General features: G+C 44.0%; 1 protein-coding gene across 2 annotated transcripts in view; it reads left to right on the top strand.

The window, feature by feature from the left end:
* The window catches only part of FSTL4 (follistatin like 4), a 2447383-nt gene that overhangs the window by 2300470 nt on the left and 121279 nt on the right, over positions 1-25634 (top strand). The window lies entirely within an intron of this gene.

Raw genomic sequence — 25634 nt, 5'->3', positions numbered from 1 at the left:
ACTTTCCTTTCCTTTCCAAAATCTAGTTTCTTTCAAGATGGCTCCGATAGGCAATAAGGATGCCATGCCTCCTTCTTATTCTGTAAATCACAATCCTGATTCTGTCCCTTTCTGTGTACAAAGAAATGGCACTAGGCCAATGGGAGATTTTGAGCCTTGTATACATATTGTAAATTTGACTGGGGAAAATAGGCCTTTGTATGTAGGGGGACCCGTTTATTTTGTTTGTGGTAGTTTAGCTTTTCCCTGGTTGCCCAAGGATTGGCAGGGGACTTGTTATTTAGGGATATTGTTACCAGGTGTATTTATAGCCAGTACCTTAGAGGTATCCAAGGCTCGCCCGCGACGAGATAGTGATGGAGATACCCCCGGACAAGTGTTCGGGGATATAGCCAAATCAGTAGTCCCCTTTTGGGGACAAATAGCAAATTCAGAAAACATTAGGGGATTAGCGAGGGTATTGGAGAAAACGATCAACCGGACCACGGACATACTTTACAATATGACCTTAGAGCAAAAGGCGATAAGATTGGTAGCACTGCAAAATCGAATGGCATTAGATGTCATTTTAGCCGAACGAGGTGGAGTATGTAAATTAGTGGGGTCCGCTTGTTGCGTTTTCGTACCAGATTCTTCACCAACAATATTTAAAGCAGTTCAGAATTTACACACTCTTAGTTCTGAAGTCCATATCCCTGTAGGAGACTGGAGCCTTAGTACTTGGTTTTGGGATTCTCTACGATCTTGGGGGTGGAAGGTGCTTTCTGTCATTTTAGGTATTTTAGGGACTCTGTTATTTCTTTGCTGTTGTTTTCAATGCCTCCCGAGTATATGCGGAATGATGGGGGAATGTTGTGCCCAGGTAATGAGCGCAATAGGGCGAAAGATATACACTCCGAAGACAGCATCTAAAGAGTTCATGTTGCAAGAAGTTCTTACGAACGACCTTATGGCTATTGATATTTCAGACAATGATGCGGAACCTATGAATGATAAGGCCTTCGAGTATTTTCGAAAGTATTAGAAAAATGTTTTAGCACTTGGCATAGGCCAAAAGGAGGGTCTGTGGAAATCGATATAATATTGTGACCCCAATCGCATTGTTTAAATGTATGTTGGCCTACGCCAAGCTGTCTAAAGAACACTATGTACATAGGTTCCGCGGCAAGGTCTTGACCTTAATGTATTGTGTAAGCTGCCATTTTGGATCTAGCCGCCATTTTGGGTATTCTTGCAGTGTGGAAGTCACCCCGAATCACAAAATGGAGGCCGAATGACATTGCGAGTAAGACTTCGGCCATGGTGACCTCCGCACACGTGAATAAATAATATGTCCGCAGGCTACGTGTTAGGGTCATGAACTAAGACCCTGTCCTCTGTTCAACCTTTGTGTAAATATGTAACTGTATCAGCGGAACTGATCTAATGTATGTAAATTGTGTGTTTGACCTGGCTACGAACCCTAGCCATGGTTCCAAGAATGGTTAACTCGCAAGAGGGCTGGCCAATGTGGTACAAACTGTATAAAAACCCAAGCATCCCGATGATCGGTCTCTCCCACTTTCAGTGCGAACCTAACGTTGAAGGTTCGTGTGTTAGTCAGAGGGCCGAATAGCTATTCGCATGTCAATTGACTTTGATAACTTGGTAACTTTGTAACTTTGAAATAAAGCGCTTTATATGGTCCTTTGTAACCTGTGTTGGTGTGTTTCCATTTGGGCTTCCCGGCCTCATGTCAATTTCTCTGTTTCCACAATGGGTGCTATGGACATCAGCACCTTAGAGGTCCAGTGCCTCCGGGGGTTGCCGGGGAACACCTGGTCTTCTGAGGGGCAGGACAGACCATACCCAGAGCATGCAGACCCTAGCCACCTTGCTGGCACGAGAGCCCCACAGCATCATGGCCTGCAAGCCCGTGCTCACACGGGGTGGTCCTGCAGGCATAAATGAAACATGGGCTCAGTCATTCCGTTATGGAGTCTGTAACCGGCAACTGCTTCAATTGCTCCTTTTATTAGCTTGGCCATGGCCCATCTTAAAATGGCAATACACGTGGGAGGGCCACACTTATCACTGCCCTTCTTAAAAGGGGAGGGTCACACACAACACTCAGCATAGAAAATGGACAAAGTCGCAGGGCTGCGTCTTTTGTTGTTAGCCTTATTTTTTAAAGGAAATTAGGAACTCGAGAACTATGCGGCCCATTTCCCCCACCCAAAAAAACAACAAAAAAAAATTGTCACTCCAGGACGCTTTGCCATAATTGGCTCGAGGTGGCATGCTGTTAATGGCAATGTATGCTCCCATCCCCCCGACCAGGGAGTTAAGGCTATATGAATGAAATTGATTGATTGATTGATTGATATTTTATTTCTATCACGCCCATACACAAGTGTTTCAGAGCGCGACCAGGCAGGGAAAGGGAACAGGGGAGAACAAAAACAACGATGTTACTAGGCCCAGTGGCATTGAGAACGTGCAAGTGCAGGGTAGAGGGAGAAGGGGGAGAAGTGCATGGAAGGGGGAACAAAAGGAGAGTGCGGAGCGAGAAGGAAAACAAACAAAAATAATAATGAAATAATAAATAAAAAGGCAACAAACAATGGGAGTCCAGCAAGTGGCAAGTGCTGGGTTTATGGCAGCAGGCTGTGTAGGTCTGAAAGTGCAGGAAGAAAAGGGGAGGGCTGTATGGGTACAGATGCAGACCCCAGTGCAGGGGGTGGCCCGGAGGCAGTGCGTGAGGGTGGCAAGATGAGCAGGTACCTGGGCCCAGAGGACAGAGGGTGGCCAGGTGCATGGTGCCGAGGGAGAGTAGAATCAACAGGGAAGAGGAGAGGAGAAGTCAGAAGGAAAGAGGAAGGTTTTGAGGTGCTTCCGGAACCGGAGATGGTGCTCCTCAAGTTTTAGAGTGGCAGGGAGGCTATTCCAGAGGGAGGCCCCAGCCGAAGACAGAGATCTACCCCCATTTTAGAGTGGCAGGGAGGCTGTTCCAGAGGGAGGCCCCAGCCGAAGACAGAGATCTACCCCCAGACATTTCTTAAACGTCTGGAGGTAGACAATTCTTTAAACTTTGAAGTTTGAGACAACATGAAAACCATGATGTATCAAACGTTCTGTTTTCTTTTACACAGGATTTGCAGATATCATAATTTGGTGTAAATATGGATACATTTCAGTCCAAAAATACGATTGCAAAATATTCATTTGGTTATCCCTAGCAGGATAATTTTATGAAAAATAGGACACACTTTGAAGTGAGCATGTCAGCTTCCTTATAACAAAATAAGGCTTTATATCCACTGAACCCCTTGTGCAAGGATTGGAGGTACATGCTGGCATATGGTATGAAGTATGAACATTCCACTTTGATACTACAGATACAATTAACAAGTTAATTTAAGGTGGTGATAGTAATTCATTTAGAGGTTGGGTATACATCAAAAGGGTATCAGATGACATTCATTAATGAATGCAGGTTTTAGTGACACAATTTGAAGTATTTGACTACACCCCTGTGTGGCATCATTAGTCCAAATACCTCAGACCTCTCTATGACATGGTCAAAAACATCTGACAGTATCAGATGAATGTGTGTGTGCGCGAGTGTGGGTGTTAGTGTGTTTGCGGTCGTTACATAAACCCACTTACCTCAGTTCAGCTCCTGTGTCCTTCTGGTCTTCTCTCTTTGAACATTTGTTTTGTGCCTGGGGAAGTGTAGTGTAACTCACATGATGTGGATCATGGAAAATGATCTGAAAATGTATCATTGGGGGAACCTGGCTTTGATGTGTACGTGTCTCAATGTATCAATCTTGTGTATGCCTCATGCTGCTCAAATACTTCTAGAGAGCACAAACCAAAGATCACATCTAAACTTGCCCAAATGTTTGAGTCAGCTCTTCTTTGTTTGCTGGAAAGTCCCAGTGCTGACTTGCCCTAATATTATGTCATCATGCAGAGTGCAGTTACTTTAACGAAAATCTAAATTGCCCATGAGGACATGCACACCGGGTGCTGGAGTCAGATTAATCATAAGGGATTCCTTGTGGAAGAAAGACACTGCTGCACCAACCTGTCCACCACCTCCTGAGCACCTATTGGTCACCCTAGGTTGCCTGGGGGAAAAAAGATGTGGACCCCTTGCTCCCTGTGCTCAGAGAGGCACAGCTCACCTAACTGATGAGGCCCAACAAGGCTGGGACACCTGTTTGGGGTTGCTGTTGATACTCTTGTTCAAAGGAGGTTTGCCTGGTATTTCGGTCCTGGACTGCCCTTGTGGGTGGGACAAAGACTGATATGCAAATGTATATTCCTCCTTTGTGAAAGGTGCAGTGAGCAAAAAGTGATGGCTGCAGACTCTAAAAGTGGGAAAAAAAGCATAGAAAAGGTTATCATGCCATGTTCTTTCTAGAGAGGGTTGCCTGCTACCTTTTTTGTATTTTTGCAAGGAACTTGGGGTTGGTCACCCTAAGTTACCTGGGAGAAACCAGATGTGGACCCCTTGATCACTGAGCACAGTGATCAAGGGGTCCACATCTGGTCCACACTGTGCTCAGAGAGGAACAGCACCACCTCGCTGATGAGGCCCAACAAGGCTGAAACATGTATCTGGGGTTGCTGTTGGTACTCTTGTTCAAAGGAGGTTTGCTTGGCATTTCGGTGCTGGACTGCCCTTGTGGGCGGGACAAAGACTGATATGCAAATGGATATTCCTCCTTTGCGAAAGGTACAATGAGCAAAAAGCGATGGCTGCGGGCTCTTGAAGTGGGAAAAAAACACAGAACAGGTTATCATGCCGTGTTCCTACTAGAGAGGGGAGCCTGCTACCTTTTTTGCACCTATGAGAAGCTCTCTTCATCCTACTGCCTGTCTGATCATAGTCCATGCAAAACTAATACATAATGCCCTCACTCATTGAAAATCACTGGCCAAACCAACCTCTACACATCACCTTCAAAGCCAACCGCATCATTTACAAAGAAGTCCCCAGGAATTCTCTCACCTGCCTGGCAAGCAATATCACTCTCTATGGTGGTCTGCAACACATCACCAGAAGTCACGACCTGGCCAAATGAAAGCAGCAGAAATTCAAAAAGGAAACAACCAGGAAACAAGTATTCTCTTTCTATTCCCCAGACGTTGGAAACTCTACCCATCGACCTCATACTTGACCTCGCCCTCGCAAGTTCGGAAAAAACGGAATAAAGAAACTCTTTTTAAAGAAACTCTACAGCCGTCGTGCCCCTCTGATGACCACCCACCAACCCTTTTAGCAACTTTTTCAGCACTGTTACTTTTCCCACACTAACAGTACATGTGAAGTATTTCTAGCTGGCATACATGATATGCTGGCAACACATGCTTTGTTTAAGAAATGTTCCCTATGAGATAAGCCTGTCACGTGACGTTACAGAGCTCCATTGCTTCCCAAAACTAGGTTTGTGATAACACAAAACTAAAATAAATAATAAATCGTAGCACGTGGAGTGCTACAGTCGACTGTACTGACCCCAAATCCAGCTTTTCACATTCGCAATGACACCACCCCCTGCCACCAGCTCCACGTTTATTCATGTGACTCGTTTGCCAGCTGAAGTCGGGCATAGTAAGGCCACAGAAACCTTTATATCAAGTGACCAAATGAAGCAAATGAACCTTGCCCCCTGATCTTGGTTTGTTAGAAACACGGCACAGTAATTCAAGCCTGGATGAAAGGCACAGTCAGAACGACTAGGAAGGACACATCCAATGTTTGCAGGTCCTCCTTCCACAACATCTTGCAGACCCGCGTTGGTCGATCAGGTGGAAAGCAGGAAATGAACCAGGAAGTAGGATCCAGCTCTGAGCTGTGTTCAGCCTGGCAGCTGCAAGCCGTAATCCTGGAAAAGGCGTCTGAGACTCTTTTGATGCTGGTGTGAGTGCAAACACAAGCTGATAGCCAAGTGTTATGCTGCCCAAGGCACAGAGCTATTTTGGCGCAGCCCCCCATTTACAAAGAGGCTATATTTAACGTTTTAGGGCAACAATGTGTCTCCTGGCGCCCCACCTCAGGTAGCACAAAAGGCAGCTGCTTTCAATGACTTTATGGTAGCAAAGGCCCTGGCAGACTCCAAGCATGCACCATTCAGAGCTTTAACATGTATTTTATTTTTATATGGGGCGTTACAGTTATAAATAAACTGTTCACACATTGCCTTACAAGCAATACAAGATTGCATTTCAATATATGCATAATTATAACAAAAACTGTCAATGTATTTTAATCAATACAAACTCATATTATGCGTCCACAAACTAAACAATGCATTGGATAAAATCATGGATGCCTGTGATGCACAATCAAAAACCCAACATTTATCAGAACTGATATATTCAATATTATGTACGTGTTTGACAAAGAATGTATTTTTTTGTTGTTGATGTTTTAGTTTGGTTACAAACTTTTCCATCAGAGTGATTTGAATTCGCTGTGATAGAAGACTTGAGAGAAGAGATGAGAGAAGAAAAAAAAAAAAGGAGTCAGGATATGATTCAGGCGCTTTTTGCATTGAGTTCAAGGATACTGGAGAGGAACAGAGAAATTGTGTATATGTATTTGTTGTTTTTTGAGTATGGCAGCCCATCGTTCCTCTGTATTCATTTCTTTGGATGAGCGATCGAAGTAGGCACCAAATTGTTTGTGTTGAGGAGCAAGAGACTGACATTCCATGACCAGATGGAATATGGTTTCCGGTATTGATTCAGTTTTGCAGAATCGACAGTAGTTTTCAGACGAATTCTTAAAAATGTTGACCGGATGGTTTGGTCTGGGAATGATAGAATATACGGGGGTGGTTTGTGTATTTTTCTATTGTCTGTGTTACATTGAGGGTCTGTTTGTAGCTATTTTTCATTTGGATGGTTTTGATCCAATCATTCTGCATTAGTTTAGTTTTTGCGTGTTGTGGTCGCATGGTTAAGAGTTCTTCAGATATCTCTTCGTTTTCCATTTCTTTAATGATAGAGTTTTTCCATTTTTCTAGCACCATGTTGTTAAAGGTGTTTGGTTGGGCTTTCAAAATTTTAATTGCAGGAGTTTTCTCTTCAGAGAGTATTTTTCGGTAGATGTCTAGTCTTTTCCAGCGTACAATAGATCCAATAGATTGAGTAGCAAGTTTGTATCGTATTCTCGTCATTGGGTACGCCTGTGGAAGGTGGAGAATCTTACGCCAAAATGTTGACACAAATTTCATCCAGTTTACTTTTTCAGTGTTCATCATTGCTTCTGTTCCGTAAGTTATTATAGGAATGTATTTTAGTCTGTAATAGGCGATGATTGGTCTGAATGAGAATTGTCCATATTTCCTGTGGAGTATGCATCCTTGACGTGCCAAGATTTGTGACTTTTGTTCTACTCTATCCAGCCATTGATCTTCGGTCTTGGATTGGTTGATTAGTATGCTGAGGTATTTAAATGTTGTCACGTTTTCTAGTCGTGTTCCACTGATGTTGAATGCTGGTTGGTTAAAGTCATTGGGCCTCATTACACGGTAGGCGGTAAGGGTTTACCGGTACCAGTATTTTACCAGTACCGGTAAATCCTTACCGCCTTACTACGAGGTCCCTTTGCGGGTTGGGGAATTTAACGCCTGCTTTTTGCAGGCGTTAAAAACCAACCCGCAAAGGGACCCAGGGAGCTAATTACGGTACCGCATTTTGCGGTGCCGTAATTAGTGCCTTCCCCATTCCCATTATGCCCTATGGGGCAAAAATGGGAATGGGGAAGGGCAATGGTGGAAGGGGGAATTACCGCCCCGCCAACCTTGGAATGGGGTGGTAATTCCCCTTTCCACCAAGGCGGTGCCGGTATTTTACCGGCATGAACCATGGCGCTAATAGCGCCATGGTTTCTCCGCCTACCGTGTAATGAGGCCCATTGTCTTTGTTTTTGAGATGCTGAGGGCGACTTGTTGTCCAGAGGAGGTTTTGTCAAGCAGGATAATATCGTCAGCGTATGCCATAACAGGAACAGGTGCTGAATTTATTTTCGATGGATTTGGATTAGTTTGGTTGCTGATCAAATGTTGTTCAATGTCTGATGTAAACAGATTGAAGAGGGTTCTAGAGGGCACCTTTGCTTTAGGCCATTTGATGTGATAATCCGTTCGGTGGTTGTGCCTTGTTTTGTGAGTCTCACTTTTAATGAAGTTTCTGAGTAGAGTAGAATAATTGGTTCCAGAATGTTCGGGGGGCAATTCCATGCTTTGAGTTTAGCCCATAACTTGTGCCGTGATATAGCATCAAAGTCCATCTTGAGATTGATGAATGCAGCATATATCGTGGTCTTGTTGTTGATGGCTTCCTGCTTGATCAGATGGAGTAGTACCAGATTAATATTGGTTCCAACATTGGCAGTGAAGCTCGTTTGCCGTGTTGAGATCCAGCCATTGTGTGTGGCCCAGGTAGTTAGTTGTCTCAATAATGCTGTTGCAAAGAGTTTTCCAAGCGGGTCCAGTAGAGCGATTGGACAGAAATTCTGTGGTTGGTCATGGGGTCCTTGTTTGTGGATGGGAACAATTGTAGCTGATCTCCAAGAAGTTGGAATTTGGTTGAGTGTGTTTATGATGGTTATTATCTGGCACATGAAATGTGCCCATGCCGGGGGATCTTGCTTAAGTACGGCGTTTGAAAGTCTGTCAGGACCAGGTGCTCTTGATGTGTTTAGGTTTTTGATCATACGGATAAGATCGCCGTATTCGACATTTATAGACCATTTCGGTTTGCTGATGGTTGTTTCCTCTTTAGGTTCAGATGATCGAACTGCATAGATGTTGGAGAAATGCGTGACCCACGTTTGTTACGGTACGTTAGCCATTAGCTTGTGTTGTTTTTGGGAGTTGTCGTTAAGGAGGTTCCAGAGCTCTCTTGTGTTGTTTGAATTATATGTCTTCATTATGGTTTCTGTGTCTGTTTGCAGGAGGATTATTTGTTGAGATTTTTTCCAGTTGTTATATGATTGTTTCAGTTTTGTGATCTGTAGAATGTTTTCTGCCGTTCTTGTTTTCTTCAACTGTCAAATCGATTTTACCAGGGATTTTTTCTTTTCGGCTATTTCCTGGTTGTATGTGTGAAGGTGGGTTTTTTGTGGTTGGTTTTTGATTGTCGAAATGGCAGCAGAATCCAATCGTAATTCAGTTTTTCGATGTCTGTCCTGGTTGAAGCAAGGAGTTTCGTGGGTAGATGAGCTATCGCTGCTTGTGGGATATGGAGTCTTGAAGATGTTCCATCAAGTTCTACAGCACATACTGTCAACATTGGATTGTGTTTGGTGGTGAAATGTGAATGCACTGTTAGTTGATTATGGTCGCTTTTGTCAGAGACTATCGTTTGGGCTGACTTGACCGATTCGTGCAAGGTTTGTGAGAGAAATATGTAATCAATAATTGCAGTTGATGATCCTCTAGCCCATGTTGGGATGTATGAGGTGGAGTTGTTCCTAGCATGGTTTAGCAATATGAGGTCTCGGGTAAAAATTTCATTCATCCATCTGGTTGCTTTTGGCGAAAGTTCAGATTGGGTTCGGGGAGTACCATTCTGTGTGAATAGGTTAATGTTGAGATCCCCACAGAGTATTATTTCTAGATTGTAGTGAATTCCGACCAGGTTGTCAATTGTTATGAATACTCCGTCAATGAATGCTTCGGTTGTTATTGCTGCGGGGTTCCAATAGAGGTTTAGTATTGCAATTCTTGTTTCATAGTTTATTTGAGTCTGGTTCTCCGTCGTCCTTATTATTGTTAATTGGATCCAGGGATTGATGTTTTCGCTGATCAATACTGTCCTTTGAGGGTTTATTTTAATTAGGGTGAGAAGGCCTGATGCTGGTCTTCCTTGTTTTTTGACTATTGCAGGGTTGAGGAATGTAAGAAATCCATCGCACGCTGGCGTTTCACTGATCCAGGTCTCTTGCAGACATATGATTTGATAGTTTTCTAAGTCAGTTGAGGGATGGGTGAACAAATGCAAGTTTCCTCTAGTATTCCAAGAGCAGAGTGACCATGTGACATCCGGTTTCGGTGATTGTTATGATTGGGAGTTGAGTGAAGTTCTTGAAGATACGGTTTCTGTGATTGAAGTTTCAAAGTCGTACATTCTTTTGAATGGTCGTTCTATTCTGTTCCATTCCTCTGATTGTTGAGCGCGAGTCCAGGTTGCGGCATGATCATGGGTGTGAGTACTCATCTGCATCTTTGGTTGATATTTTCTTGTTGATGTCGAGGCCTAGCATTTAAAACCAAGTTTGAGGAGCTGGGCACGCTTTGATAAAATCAGTTCTTGGTCATTGGGGTCGGAAAGTTCAGTAGTATTCTTGTCTAAATGCCTGTCATCTTTGAATGTTATTAAATCAATCTTTTTTTTTGTTATTGTTTGTAGTTGCGGTATCACTCCAAAGAGACAGAGAATGTTGGTTCTGTTGAGTATTAGTGGTTCAAGTCTGTTGGTGTTGTTTTCGATATGGATTTCATACATTTGGTTTTGTTGTAGCGGATTGACAAATGATGGAAGTGTGCAATCGGTGTTCACTGATACTTGTGATCTGGTAGAATCGTCTGAGATTTGGTCATATGATTCTGCTGCTGATGAGACAGATGTGTCGTTTTTGAAGGATGTGTCTGAGGGTTCTTGTAATGAGTCTTCAGAGATTTCTTCGTACAGGTCCGGTAGTTGTGGTTCATTGTTGGTAGTGTACTCATCTATTATTATGAAGCTTGAGGGCGCTGTAGGTTGCATGGGAGGTGGTGTGTCATCTGTTATCTGATCTCCATCGATTGAAAGCTTGAGGAGGTCTTCATCGTGGGTGGATTGGTCAGTTAGTGGCTCTGTCAGTCCATGGGTCTGTAATGTCCCGGTATGTCGCTGTTGTTTCGGATTGTTGTTTTCCGTTGTGAGGGGACAAGGTGGCTTCTCTGTTGGAGATGGATGGATTTGGTCCATCATCTTCACCATTCTGAGGAACGCTCTTGAGCCTGTTAGTCAATTTTTAATTAGTTTTTGGCTGTACTGGTTTCGTAGCATGTGCTTGTTTTTCCTTAGAGAAGATCTGGTATTGCTCTGTGGTATTCTTGGTTGGGTGATTGACGTCCTGAGTCTCTAATTGTGGAGTTGTAGCAGGTTTGGTCTTTCGTTGTGGAGGACGTTCGCCAATGGTTCGAGTTCCGCACGTTGGCTTTTGGGAGATGTTGATGGCAGGAGGGCCTAGTGTGACTTGATCGCTCGTTGTGTTCGCTTGGAGCACTGTTTGGTGTTGATGATGTGCCTTGAGCAGAGCTAGTACTTCTGTGTTTAGTCTGTTTTTTTCTTGGCAATCGCTTCTCGCTATTTCTGCGAGTTGTTGTTGCCATCGATTAGATTGTTCTGCTTCCAAGTTCAAGCGGGATTCGATTGTGGTTATGAAGTTCTCTATATAGATCTGTTTGGAATGTATGAGTGCCAGAAGAGTTGCTTGATCTTTGATGTTGTCGTTCGTAGATTTGTGTAGTTTCAGAAAGGGGATAATTTATTGAGACAGCACTGCAATAAGCATATTTGGTAGTCTATCATAGTAGTCGGAATCCTAGGAATGGTGCAATCCTCGTGGTCGTGGTTTTTGGATGTCGTATTATTGGTTTTGATTTCTGGTGCTCTTATTTGGGGAATAGGCTGTTGGTTCATTGTCGTGAGATCAGGGGTACAGTAGGATTCATCTGTATCATAGTTGAAGCGAGTAGGAACGTTTTGGTTTCCCGGCAGATTTGTTTTGGTTTCTCTTTTGATGGGTCTTTCGCCAGTTCCCTGTGTCATGCGTGGGGTGGAGGTTAGGTGTGGTTGATGGTTTCCTGTTTTGTTGCCAAATATTTCTTTTTGTTTATCTAGGCTTTACATGATTGATTCGATTTCTGTAATGTCCATTGAAAGTCTTCTTGCCTTGGTTATAGTTTGGTTGGCAGTATTTTCTGGAGGTTGAGGAGGTTTGATTGAGTTATGCGTGTGTAGCCACGCGAGTTTGGATAATCTTGCTTTTTCTTTCTTTGTTGAGTTGGTGGTTTTTGTAAACTGGTGATGAATCTTGATTCGTTTGGTTGAGATTTACCAACTGAATAATTGTTAGGATCCTTCGTAGTCGCACGTGGTTCTTCTTGGGTAACAGACTGGGGCAAGGATGTATGAATGTGTTGCTCCTTTGTTGGTTTCTCAGTAGTGTCATTTGCAGTCTCGAGGTTGTGTGGATCAATTGATGGGGTAATTGGTTCTTGTTGTGTGACAGGAGGAGACTTAGCAGATGAGTTAGCTGTTTCATCTTGTGATGCGGAAGCGAAAATGGGGGCTGTTGTGACTTCTAGCGGTGTTGTCATTTGTTTGTGTGACATTGAGTCCTTGCTATTAGATTTTGTTTGTGTAGTGATGTTGTGAATCTTGGTGGCTGGTGTTTCATGATGTTCAGTCATGATGCCGGTGCTGTGAATTTGTGCTTGTGTGTTGATCTGAGTCGGAAAATCTGTTTGATCGATCAGTTGTCGATTGAGTTCTGGATTCATTTGGTCGGTCTTTGTTGTGAGGGCATCTGTTGTAGTGGCATGCTCGTTATCCAGGTTCGCGTGCTGTTGAGGGTGATTCGAGTTGGTTTTTGCGGTATGGGCTCTTGAGAGTGATTGTTCCAAGGTTAGTTGCAAGGAGTCTAGCGCAGACATGACAGCGGTGTTGAGTTTTGTTCTTGGTCTTGTTTTAGGGCGCACAGCGGTTTGCTGTTTAGGTCGAGTTGTCGACATTTCTCCTTTGATTGTTGAAGTGTGTGGGCTGAGATCCGAGGTGCGGACCCAAGTTGTCTCTGTGGAGTGGTGGTAAGGTTCTGTAAGGTTGTGTAGATGCAGGATCCAAGGGGCGTGCCCTTTTGGTCTCCTTGAGTGAAAGTGTGAAAATAGCTCTATTGAGATTGTTGTATGCTGTCCTTTTGGTCTCCAGACCAGGTGTAAGGAGCGTTACTGTTGATGTAATACAGGATCCAAGGGAAATGCCCTTTCGGTCTCCTTGATATAGGTGTAATGGTGACTGTGGTAGAAGAATTGGAGCGTCTTTGTTAGGATCCAAGGGCCGAACCCTTTCGGTCTCCTAACAGAGTGGAGAATATGATGTTGATTCTATAGGCTACTGATTCCAAGGGACAGGCCCTTTCAGTTTCCTAAACAGAAGATGTTGTAGAAGGGTGAAAGGACCATTGTTGTTGCTGTAGTACAGGGACAAAGAGAAGTATCCTTTCGGTCACGTTGTTAGAGGTATGACGCTGACTGTGGTAGAAAACTAGTTGCGTCTATGTTAGGATCCAAGGGCGAAGCCCTTTCGGTCTCCTAACAGGGTGGAAGATACAATGTTATGTCTATAGGCTGCAGGTTCCAAGGGACAAGCCCCTTTCTATTTCCTGGACAGAAGATGTTGTAGAGGCTCTGTTAGGATCCGAGGGACAAGCCCTTTCGGTCTCCCAGCAGAGGCGGTCGATGTGTTACTGGTTCTTCAGCCTGTTGAGACCAAGCTCTGCTATGGGACTGGCCCTTTCCATCTGCTGGCACAGTGGTCAATGTAGTGCTAGTTTTTTGGCAGGCTGAATCAGGGTGTGGGTAAAGTCTGTTGTGGAGTAAACCGTGGTCGTAAGTGGTCGCACTGTAACCACTTCATTTCAGTTCCTAGGTGCTTTCTCTGTTTCCAACTCGCGCCAGAGGGGGGAGCATGAGTAGCAGTGCTGGTTTCAAGGTACAATTATCTGCATCCTGTGGTGAGAAGAAAGGGAGGCACGATGATTTGGGGTCTGCTCTGGGTCTGCACGGTGAGGAAATGCTCACGTTGTTTATAGTTAGATGAGAGGCTCTGCCTCTGAGTAGGTGACGGGCATTGTAGGAAGGCAGGGGAGCAGTGAAGATCGTCGGGAAAGAGTCGCTGGTTTCTCCTTGTAGAAGGTGGCTGGTCCTGCAGTGGTGGAGGGTGCTACGATGATGCAGGGGGCGCCTCTGCCCTGCACAGCGTGGAAGTGCTCGCGCCGCCTCAGTCGCGTTGTCAGGCTCCGGCTTCGCAGAGAGCCCAGGCTATGCAGGCAGACGGGGGAGTAGAGGAGCTCGTCACAGAGCTTTCATGCCTGACTCTACGCTGTGAGCGTGGGCAGGTCCAGAGACCGCAGCCTCGCGGCAGGGGGAGGAGCAGGAAAGGTGAGTTGGTTACCACGAGTTGTGAAGAGTGGGGGGGGAACGATGTCGGTAATAAGTCCCACTTCGTGTGCCACTAGCGTTGCAGAGATAGGAGTGTGCAGGGACGGTGGCATGTAGTTGGTGATGCTAAGGAGTGCTGGTGCTGGTGCTGGTGTCTGGGGTGGTGACAGTGGGCAGGCACTGTGGGAAGCAGGGTCACTAGCTTAAAACTGACCGTGTCCATGTCCGAGGGCCGGACCGTGCCGTAGCTGGCGGCAGTGGGGCGGGTTGTTCGCTGCGGGTTCCTCTAGAGGCCAGGGGTGCAGGATTCAAGTGGAGTGCTGGTAACTCGGTGAGGGGGGGGAAGGGAGGGGAGGTTAGGCAGGGAGGCGGGGAGAGGGTTGTAGGCAGGGTACTGATTGCTGGCTGTTCGAGGTAGCAGTTCGCGCTCAAAGAATGGGTTTAGTCCACAGCAGCCTGAGATTCTGTAACTGAAATCCGATGGAATCCGCGTCGGTGCACCGCGGGCAGTGCCGTGGAGCCCGCAGAGCCCAAAGACGAAAAGACCCTGCAGCAGACTCTGCGGCCGCTCCGCGGTGTTCTGGGGTTTTAGGCTGGTAGGTAGTAGCAGTAGAATGCGGACTAACCCAAAAAAAAAGTTGAAGTCAAACAGCAGCAGCAGGGAACAAGAGAACCTCCTCTCTTGCAGACAAAAAGACTCTGCAGCAGACTCCAAGGCCCGCTCCGCGGTGTTCTGGGGTTTTTAGGCTGGTAGGTAGTAGCAGTACTAAGCGGACTAGCCCAAAAAAAAAAAGTTGAAGTCAAACAGCAGCAGCAGGGAACAAGAGAACCTCCTCTCTTGCAGACAAAAAGATTCTGCAGCATGTATTGTATACACGGGATAGCAGCACAAATTGCATAAGCACATGCCTAGTTGTTTCAAGCAGATGCATGGAGTGACATATCAGACATAGACGTCCCTGTTTAGGAATGCTGCATCGCAGACACATAACCACAAGAGAGGGCAATTTATTAAACCTCAAGTGCATCATACATCTACGTACTCTGCTGTTTGAAATTGTTGACAAATATGTTTGAGGAACATACTTCTAAGCCCTTAGGCATCATAGTCCCTCAAGGTTTGCTTGGTGGCCAGCTGGTCAACACAATTACACCTATCCCAAGTAGTGGGCGTCTTTATTACTTGCTTTCTTAGCATTGTTAGACCCAAAGACAAGTCATACTCCCATTCAATCTTTATAATGAAAATCCTGACATTATTTTGCAAATATATCAACAACCTTATTTTTGTTTGGCCATGTTTTTAACAATTGTGCAAATAATGCATAATAGGATCATCTCTTTTGATGAGCCTTTTAATTTTAAGATAGAATACTCCTCTTGAAATGCCTAACATTGTCTGTAATGATATTAATCCTAATTCAAACCTGATGGTTTGTATAGGGACATCAGGAAACCATCCCAATACTGGTCTCCATAACATGGATTCTAAAATATGAAGCCACTCACGATTTTCTGTTATATAGGTTTCTAGGCTCTACAGCAGTCCTGCTACAATGCTAGTTTTGTATATTGTTATGAGCCCTGGAATAGAGAAACATTTTTTTTTACTCTTAGAAATGCACTCGTTGCTTTAGTTGAAATTGAAGATTTTATTAAACATGTAGATATGATACAGCTCAATTAAACTCCTAGATATTTAAATTAATTGACCTTACCTATGTTTCCCTAAATATTGAAATTAATTGGCTTTACCTATGTTTCCCATCTAATGTCCACCTACACCGAGAAATTACAATTTCTCTACCAAATGTCATAATTTTTTGTTTTTTTATGATTGATCTTTAATAAATTATCCTAGCAAAAGAGAATAAACTATTGAATGAATGCGGGAATCCTACTGCAGTTTGATGAATTATTACTAAATCGTCTGAATACCCTACCCAGAGGGTATGTGTTGTTCCTGTTTTGGGAGGATAATGTTTTGCCTTAAGGGCATCATTCTGATCCAATATATATTATAGTACGGGGTTCGCCATACCATAGTTAAGTTCAATATCAAGTACCATAGGTAACCCAAAAAATGAATTTCTAATAACTTTTAACTCAGAAGAAGCATGTGGCCGACCTTTTGCAAACACAATTGTATTTACGGCCCCATTATCCACCCCAACATCCCCACCCCCCAGACTGGAGATTCTGGGAAAGATTCATTAATAAATAAAGAAGTTATTAAGAAGAAGAAAAAAACACAGTTTCAGCTGAGTCCTCATTCATTTTCCCATAGAGGAAAAAGTACATGTTTTGCTCGAGTGTGAAGTGAAAACCACTGGATGAAATTGGACACGGTACACAACAACTTGGGCACAAACCGTTGACTAGATTTACAGGTTAGCGGGTGTCTGGGGTTAGTGCGTTCAGTAGTTTTTAAAATATTTGATAGAGAAGGGGTGCCTCCTTCTCCCAAACCTTTATACTGATATCTCCCAGGGTGCTTTGCAGCAGAGAGGCTGACAGGTTTTCAGAAATGAAAAAGCAGCCATTGTTTCTTAAAATTCGATTGCTAATCACTTTTTACTTGCTGGATGGATTTAGATGAAATTTTCAAAACAGAATGTTTAAATAATGAAAGAGTTATTAAGAAAACAAAACAACTCAGTTTCAAAGATTTCAGCCCATTCATTCTCCCATAAACAAGTGTAGTGTTTTCAAATATACAGTGGGCATGGCCAGATGCCATGCTCACTGGCCAGAGCTGAATCATCAAATTTGGCAAGCAATCGATTTAGTCGCATCCTAACACTCTTGTCCATTTAGGGAGGATTCATGAGCATTTTCATGCTGAAAAAAAATATATGCATCAGGTTTTGCATAGAGCACATAGAGCACATGTTCTGGATGCATATTTCAGACAGGCCTGCTTTCGATTTTATGCTGTTTGGCACCAGTACGCGGAAGTAGGCTAACAAATGCTGAATTAATAAAATGAATGAATGCAAACATTAAGGTATTTCATTGATGAACTGAAACTAAAAAACACACAGCGTACTGAACCAATGAAAAGTACACATGAAGCATCCATGCCTCATGCTGGTTTTTAGTCATATGTGTTTTCACATATGATATATACAAGGCCACACCATTTCCTTGGAATAACACCAGAGAAGCAAGAAAAATGTGAAGTCTACACATGTTGGTAATTCTGATGTTGAAGCACAAGCCCTCAGTCCTTGGGTAATAAAAGTCTACAAAGGATGGGAGTGCAAACATTGAGGTAGCATTATTATAAAATGTGAGTGATATGCCTAGACCTCCTGCGCTAAATTCAACTGCTTCTTATTTTTTATGAATTTCTCCGGTGTCACAAATCTTCCAAGAGTTTGAGACACTTTTCTGATTGTCTCTTTTACTGTTACACTACTGTTGCTTTCTTGGATATTATTTGCACCTACCCATGTATATCTGTGTACCCATTTTTATCATGAGAACATTTACATGTGTATTACATTAGTCTTATTTAGAGAAATCACTTTAAATGAGCTTTTGTATGTTTCTTAATCTTGTAAAAAACAAAATGATCAAAAGTATAAACAGAGCCAAATGATATATCAAATGAGCCTCCTGTGCTTGGAGTTTAGCTCTATTTCAGGGATCTAATCTGTAATTTAGTGGTTAGTAGGAAGTTAATCAAAATGATCACTAATTACATCAAAGCTCCATTATTTAACAAAAGGCGATAATCAATTCATAATTATTTGCACCTCAATGGTTGAACATGTTATGTTAGTCAAAGGAAAATTAAGTACATGACATTTGTTATTTCACCCGTCAGTAAATGTTCACTTAATAATCACAAACAATAGCCATCACAAGGAAACAGACACAAAGCATAAAGAAAATCATTTTAAAATATAAAGGCGGAATAAAGTTAAATACAAATTATTATTAGTTTTAAGGGCTTTATTAAGCACGTGCCTAGCTTCGGGAAGCTATGGAGTGCTTTACAAATCATAGGGGAAAGAACGCAGTGACTGAAGCAATGATGCAAGGGAACTGGAGCTAACAACGCGTAAAGGATGGCAATTTCGCAGCAGGGGAACACATATTCTGTCCAAAAGAACCATTTCTCTAATACAAAGTTCACTATGGTACAAATTCAACTTTGTTTTCTACTACATCACTACTTCTCAACACTCTAGTGTGTTTCTGTAACATCTATGCTCCCCATTTTGCATTGCTTTTTGTGTCCCTCCATGTGTAAATTCGAACCCTGGTGTGTTTCTGTTATATCTCGTCACCCCATTTAGCATTGCTTTTGTGCACCTGTGCAAAATCGAATTCTGGTGTGTTTCTGTAAACTTCTCTGCACCCCATTTAGCATTGTTTTGTGTGCACATTTGAATCCAGGTGTTTTTCTGTAACATCTCTGCACCCTATTTAGCATTGTATTTGTGCCCATTTGCAAATTTGAATCCTGATGTGTTTCTGTAACATCTCTGCACACATCTGTGCTACTAAAGTATTCCCAGTGCATCTGCTTTCTTGCTTCCCTTGGCTACTAGGCCACCTGGTGAGTTTGTGCTATGCAGCCCCTCCTCTTGCTTCCTTCGATCCTCTGCCGCCACTATGGCACTCACCATCTCCCCCATCTTTTCTAACTGCTGTTCTTTCACCTATTATCTCTCTCTCATGAGGTCTGGAATCAAAAAGCTTATAAAAGACATCCTGGCCACTAACGCTGGCCTTCCTATCGCAGACACCTATGTCAATGCAAATTTCAGACAGATCTTCACTGATATCCTCTTTTCTGTCCCCTCTCCAGATCTATGGACTCCTCATCTCATCTCTACCCTCTCTTCTCTCATATCTTCACCCATTAATGGTGGCACTAGATGGGAAGTGCGCTTGGCGGGCTTCGCATCATCCAGGTGTATCATTAATGTCTACCACACTGGCATTATCTTGGTTCAGGGTCCTCAACCCAACCTCCTCCTCTTTGACCGGTGCTTGCCATCCCTCATCAACTTCTTTCTCACACCTGCTGCTCCTTACTCTATTCTCTCTGGTGTACCATGCTCTTGTACCCCTCCTCGGAAAACATTCAAAGGTGGTGACCTCCTGCATCAAGCCAGGATTATTTCTTGTTCTCCCATCAAACACCCTGCCAGCATCTGCCTCCTCTTTGAAGACCTTGACCTTGATATCCTTGCTCTTACCGAGATGCGGTTCAATGCCACCTCAGTCCCTGCTTTTGAGTCCCTTCTCACTGATGGCTACTAGATAATCTCTAAGCCTTGCCCGAACCGTGCTGGTGTTGGGGTTGCTCTGATCTTACCTGATTGCATCCCTTCTACCCTCATACCCACCCAGCCCTACTCTTATTTCAAGAGCCTGGTTTGCAAGCTGGCCATCTCCCCAACCTCCTTGCTGACAATTGCCACTATCTATAGGCCACCTGGCTCTACCACCCTGTTCATCTCTGAATGGGCTGATTTCTCTGCCTCTCTCCTCACAACCACCTCTAAACTTCTTCTCCGGGGTGACTTCAAAATCCATCCTGACTACTCAATCATGGCATCCACTCTCTTCTGTGACCTCTGCACCTCGCTCTCCCTTTCCATTCTCCCTTCTGGTCTTACCCGCTTGGCTGGACACACTCTTGATGCCTTCATCCACACTGATCTTTCACTCCCCCCCACACTGATCACTCCACTCTCGTGGTCATACCATTTGCTCCTCTCCTCTCACCTGGGTCCTCTCAGCCTTTCTGACCGCACCTCCCCCATTCCTGCCAACCTTGTTCATGAACATCCGTCCGATGAAACGAGTGTCAGCTGCTGCTCTCGTGTCTACCCCCCCTTGCTCCCCACTACAGAATCTACCTCTGACTCTCAGCAACCTCCATATTGCCATCACTAATACCCTTGACATTCTTGCCCCAGTCATGAGGATCCACCTGAAACATGCCTCCAAGCGTTACACCTGGTATGACACAGAACTTGCATCCCTGAAACGCAATAGCAGAGTTGTGGAACATAAGTGGAAGACCTCAGGCTCACCCTCTGACAAACTGGCCTGTCGTCTGCTCCACAAGCAATACTGACTCCCCATTCGCTCCAAGAAAAGGGCCCACATCGAGGCCCGAGTCTCTGCAACATCCAACAACACAGCTGAACTCTTTAAAATCTGCAAGGAACTAGCCAACCCTAATGCAGTCTCCTTCTCACCGCTTCCCTCCCAGGCATTCTGTAACACACTGGCCATGCACTTCACTGCATAAACTCAGGAACTACTGAGCAGCCATGCTTTCCTCTCCCCCTCCCCTTGCCTCACCCCCTGCCTCCTATGGCCTCCCACCCCCCCTCTTCCTTTCTCTCCTCCTTCTCTCCTTTCACACCTGATGAGGTCACCAGATTTGTCTGTTCCATGAAGGTCTCCTCCAAACAGGTCTCCCCCGTTCCTCCAGAACCATTAAGGACAATATTGACTCTCTTTCCCCTGCAATTGCTGATTTCTGCAACCACTCTTTTCCTACTGGATTCTTCCCCAAGCCACTCCCTTGTGCGCCCCCTCCTGAAAAAACCTTCTGCAGACCCATCATGTCCAGCCAATTACTGCCCCATATCTATCACCCCCTTCCTTGGGAAACTCTTGCAGAAGCTGGTCTTCCCTCAACTGACCCAGCACACAGAGGTTGTTGATTGCCTACACGCCCATCATTCTGGATTCCGAACATGCAGGTGCATGAAACTGCTCTTCTGAACACCTGTGAAGAACTGCTTGCATCTCTTGATTCTAACTCTTCAGCTGTTCTCATTCTACTTGTTCTCTCATCTGTATTTGATATGGTCAACCAGTCCATCCTCATAAATCAGCTCCATGATAACCTAAGTATCTCGGAGCGGGCACTAGACTGGCTGACCAACTTCCTCAATGACCGGCCATTCCAGGTTATTATGTGCTCTTTCTCCTCCCCCACCTCTATCTACACCTGTGGTGTCCCCCAGGGCTCTGATATTTCTTCCTGGCTTTAACACCTATCCTGCTCCACATGCACACCTCATTTTGACCTTCTCCCCAACTTCCAGTATTATGCAGATGACACAAAACTCTTCTTCAAACATCCCTCTGATCATCTCCTTACTTCCTCCATCATTCCTGACTGCCTATCTGCAATCCAGTCCTGGTGTACTTCCATTGATCTCTGCCTCAATGCCAGAAAGACTGAGATCCTTCCTATTGGGACTCCTGCTCCCTCTTTCTTCCCCTCACTCTGGTCATTTTCTATGGGCTCTCCTCCTTCTCCTTCATCTGAAGTGCAGAAACCTTTAACTCCTCTCTTTCCTTCCTCCTTCACATTCAGGACCTTGCCAAGAAGGCCCACTTTCAACTCCAATTCCTCAAAAGTATTCTTCCTTTCTTTACTTTCCCCCCCAGAAGCTCAATGTCTCTAGAGCTCTGGTTCTCTCAAGCCTGCTACTGCAATAGCCTTTTCCTTAATCTACCCTCTTCTTCTCTACAACCCATCCAGCTAATCCAGAATATGGCTGCAAGACTTATCCTTAGCCTCAAGCCCAGGGACCACATCGCTCCAGTCCTAAAATCTCTCCAATGGTTCCCAGTTGCTGCAAGGATCACATTCACATCCCTCTGCATCATCCATGAGGCTGTCCAGGTCTGGGGACCATGCTGTCTACAACTGGCTCTTACTAAATACTGTCACTCCAGATCTTTACGTTTCTCCGGCACCAACTCTCTGTGTGTCAAGCGCTTCGCCAAAGAGCGAACTGGTGGCTCATATCTTTCCTCAACAGGCTCTCTCCTATGCAACAGCCTTCCCCTTCGTCTTGAGTTGGATCTCCTCAAATTCCGGAAGCTCCTCAAAGCCTTCGTTTTCACCACCTCCTTCCCTTCCTCCCTCGTCTGCTAAATCACACAGTTGCTGAGATTGGTGACCAAGGCTCTTATGTGTCCTCCTGGGTCCTGGCCTCACGCACTCAATCGCCTTCAAACGCCGTCCTCTCCCAGCACTTTCCTTGGCACCCACTGGCCTATGCCACCACAGGCCTGTACTTACATATTTATTGGCAGCTGACCACTCCCATCTAGTCACTTTTTCGGCGGCTCACTACCTAGCACTTCCCTCTTGGTACACCTAGCATCCCCCTCCCCACTTCCTCATCCCTTCTCTCTCTGCACTTGCATTTTCTGAATGCTCAAAAGGCCTAGTAGGTCTGCCTCAATCTTTCTTTGTTATATGGCTTTCTTTCCCATGTTCCCCCCTGTTGCGCTTTATAACACAATTTACTTTATGTATAAGCGCCTTACAAATGCACAATAAAAAAGATCATAATAATATAGGTAGTTTACTTTTATGCTATTGTTAAAATAAATCGTGTGTAACATTGGTGTAGTTTGAGCTAAAATATAATTTGTAGTGTGGTGCACTTTGTATCAGGAAATACTTAACTTGCACACGCTGTTTTACACTGGAGTTTGCATGCCCAATTGAACGTTGTTATATGTAGTTAACTTAAAACGTTTAAAACTCTGTAATAAATAAATACTGCCTTCTTGGGATTCAAACTTGTAAATGATAAGTTCAGGTCAGATCTCCACAGCGGGTCTTTATATGATCTACTGTTTGTGACATCAATGTGCACACTTCAGTATTCCAATTGAAAGTTCTCTCACGCGCTCACCTGCACCGACTTGAATGTGTAAAGGAAGATAGTAGGACTTACACAAATGCCAACAGTAACTGTAACAATAATATTGTTTGCGTAGAACATGAAACATACTACTCTGTTCTATTTACTGAATGAAAGGCGCCTCTCCTAAAGCAGAAAAACAGCAAACGCTTCTGGGCACATCAGCCATGATAAGCTAGGCCAAAGAATTCAGAGTGCTGAGTCGTCGTGACTGTGACAGCACTGTCAGGGGAAGGCTCTGCCGGCCCCAAGACAAGAAGGCTGCCGCGGATAACAAGCTCAGAGCAGCAGCAGCAGCAGGAAGGGATCTGAGCTAGCAGAGATGCTGCCGAGGAGGCGGTATGACAGGCCTTCGGGGAGACATTCACCGCTATGTCTGGGCAAATTACTGGTGAATGAGGGCATTCCGCACTGCCTCCAGCAGACTGGGAGCTCTGTCTGATGTGGGATACTGATGAAAGGGCAGAAGGAGTCCAAGCTGAAGACAACGAGTAATAAGTATAATACATGGGCGCCTGAAAGAGCTTTACAAAAACGGGAAACGGAGTTCTTCTGACAGTCTATTTCTCATATCACATGACATCACTGCACAACTTATTACAGTTGTATTGTGACGTTACGTTGCTGCTGTGCCAACTCGGAGCAGAATTTCAGTTGCACCCAGAGCAGCTCATTAAAGGCAGGTCCAGATTTTTAGGTTCCTGTCTACTGATTTGTCTGTTTCATTCACAGACGACCAGGGTTGTCCAACTCCAGGCCTTGAGGTGCAGATCCATTCCGGGTTTTCAGCATACCACTCAGTCATATTCAAGAGATAAATTTGCATGCAATGATTAAAAATGTATCCAGGTTTTTCCTCATGAATATTAATGAGGGATATCCTGAAAACCCCTCAGGATTCCAGCCATTGAGGCCCGGAGTTGGACACCCCTGCGAGTCAATAACATGACATTTATGGTAGTATGTTTATTTAGTGCACTGCTGGACTTAAATGCAGGAGAGCTGTCAACTTGATGCAAAGTACAATCTAACTACCACTACAGAAACAGCTTTTAAATATTTTTGGCTAAATCTGCCTAGGATATTCATGCTCAACACTTTACAATTTTCATTTTAGTTTTTGGTGTTTTTACCCACTTTAACAAATTCCTCATACGTTATTTTAACAAGCATTTATCCTGTCCCATCACCATGGCAGGTGTCTTAAGGCACCAAATGTGCCCAGACAATGACTTATTGTGCCTCCGTGTGAAGCAAACCAGACGGAGGTCTGTTTGGGAAAGGAGAAGAGGAAAGCTAAGAGGAAAAGAATAATGAGAGTAGAAAAGGCACAAAACAAAATGAAAATATATAGAGGTACCAAGGGTTTAGGGAAAAGGTGCATGATTGTGGTAGTAAGGGTGTATGTGTAATCATTGGTAGTGGATCAAATAAATGTCGATCAAGAGACAAGACAATACAACCCGCCTGTAGTGCTGCGTAGTTTCCTAACAAGACAGTTCCTGGAACATTGATTGCTTGGTACTAGCACCTGGTTGTGTGATGATCTTGAGATGAGCTCAAACAGGCACTTGAATGAACAATTGCAAGATATCAGTCATGAAGAGGAGAGCAAGCATTAAAAGGGGTGATGATCTGACGATGGATTCAGGAATCAAATAATCCCTATTGTATGTAGGCTATAGCTAGTCACCACAGAGCTCTGTGATCTTATGACCTTCTGTCCTCTCCTTGATCACGCATCTAGACTGTGACTTGTCATATTCTTAAAGCCATATTCTCGGGGATACATCATCACACATAATGTTTTCTTATAGTGCTTCATGTCAGATTATTTTCACTTCTAAATGCTATATGAAGAGCTGTGACTACCTGAATTTCAGAATGTTCAATTGTTCAACCTCACACATATGCACAGCTGAGTTGGCTCTACAGTATAAAACCTGTGACCCCAGGCAGCACACAAATATTATGTTGGTGTGCTTTCCTTGCTCAACTATTTTGCCTCCTTAATCACATGAAAGTATGCCATCAGTGTGTTCACAATAAAAATGTCTCTAGTGCAATGTGGGGGTTCAAAGAAGAATATGGGAGTCACTAGGGAACCCCACATATCTGAATGGTCTCGACACATAATCGATTCAGGCAGCAGAACAATATATGTGCCTGAATATTTTGGTATACAATACTCCAGACAGTTTGGTCTAAAATACTCCAGACAGTTTGATGTAGAAATTATGTAGCAAAACATCTGCTGATAAACTCATGCTTAAAGTGACTCTGCCTTTGAATAAATATGCTGTTATGCTGAGAGATGTTTTTTGTGGAATTGAACATCTAACTAATGGAAGTTTGAGTAACAAAAGTAGTCTCTGTCTCACAAAAGTTTAAGTCCTTCCTTCCACAACTTCACCAGTCCCATTATTGCTATTTCGGTTCATGCCAAACGAGTTGTTCACATAGTGTGCTTAAATTGTTCTTAATTGTGTGTGTTAAGTGCAGGCAATCATGTCATGTGATATGCAGGCTTTTAAGAGAACAGCGTTTTTTTGTGTGTGCGATTTCCGTTCTCTAGATTGAGTCCTAACTTAAAGAGGCTTATGGAAGGCATCTGATCATGAAGGTGTCCAGAGCAAGGAGCATGATTGAAGTTGATGGACTAGGATGCATAATTCCGCTTGGTTATGATGTCCTTGTTTTCACCTCATGGATA

This window comes from Ambystoma mexicanum, chromosome 3p, assembly GCF_040938575.1.
Source record: "Ambystoma mexicanum isolate Mex_15411 chromosome 3p, UKY_AmexF1_1, whole genome shotgun sequence".
NCBI lineage: Eukaryota > Metazoa > Chordata > Amphibia > Caudata > Ambystomatidae > Ambystoma > Ambystoma mexicanum.
The sequence above is the reverse complement of the archived record's forward strand: the minus strand, read 5'-3'. Positions and strand labels throughout refer to the sequence as shown.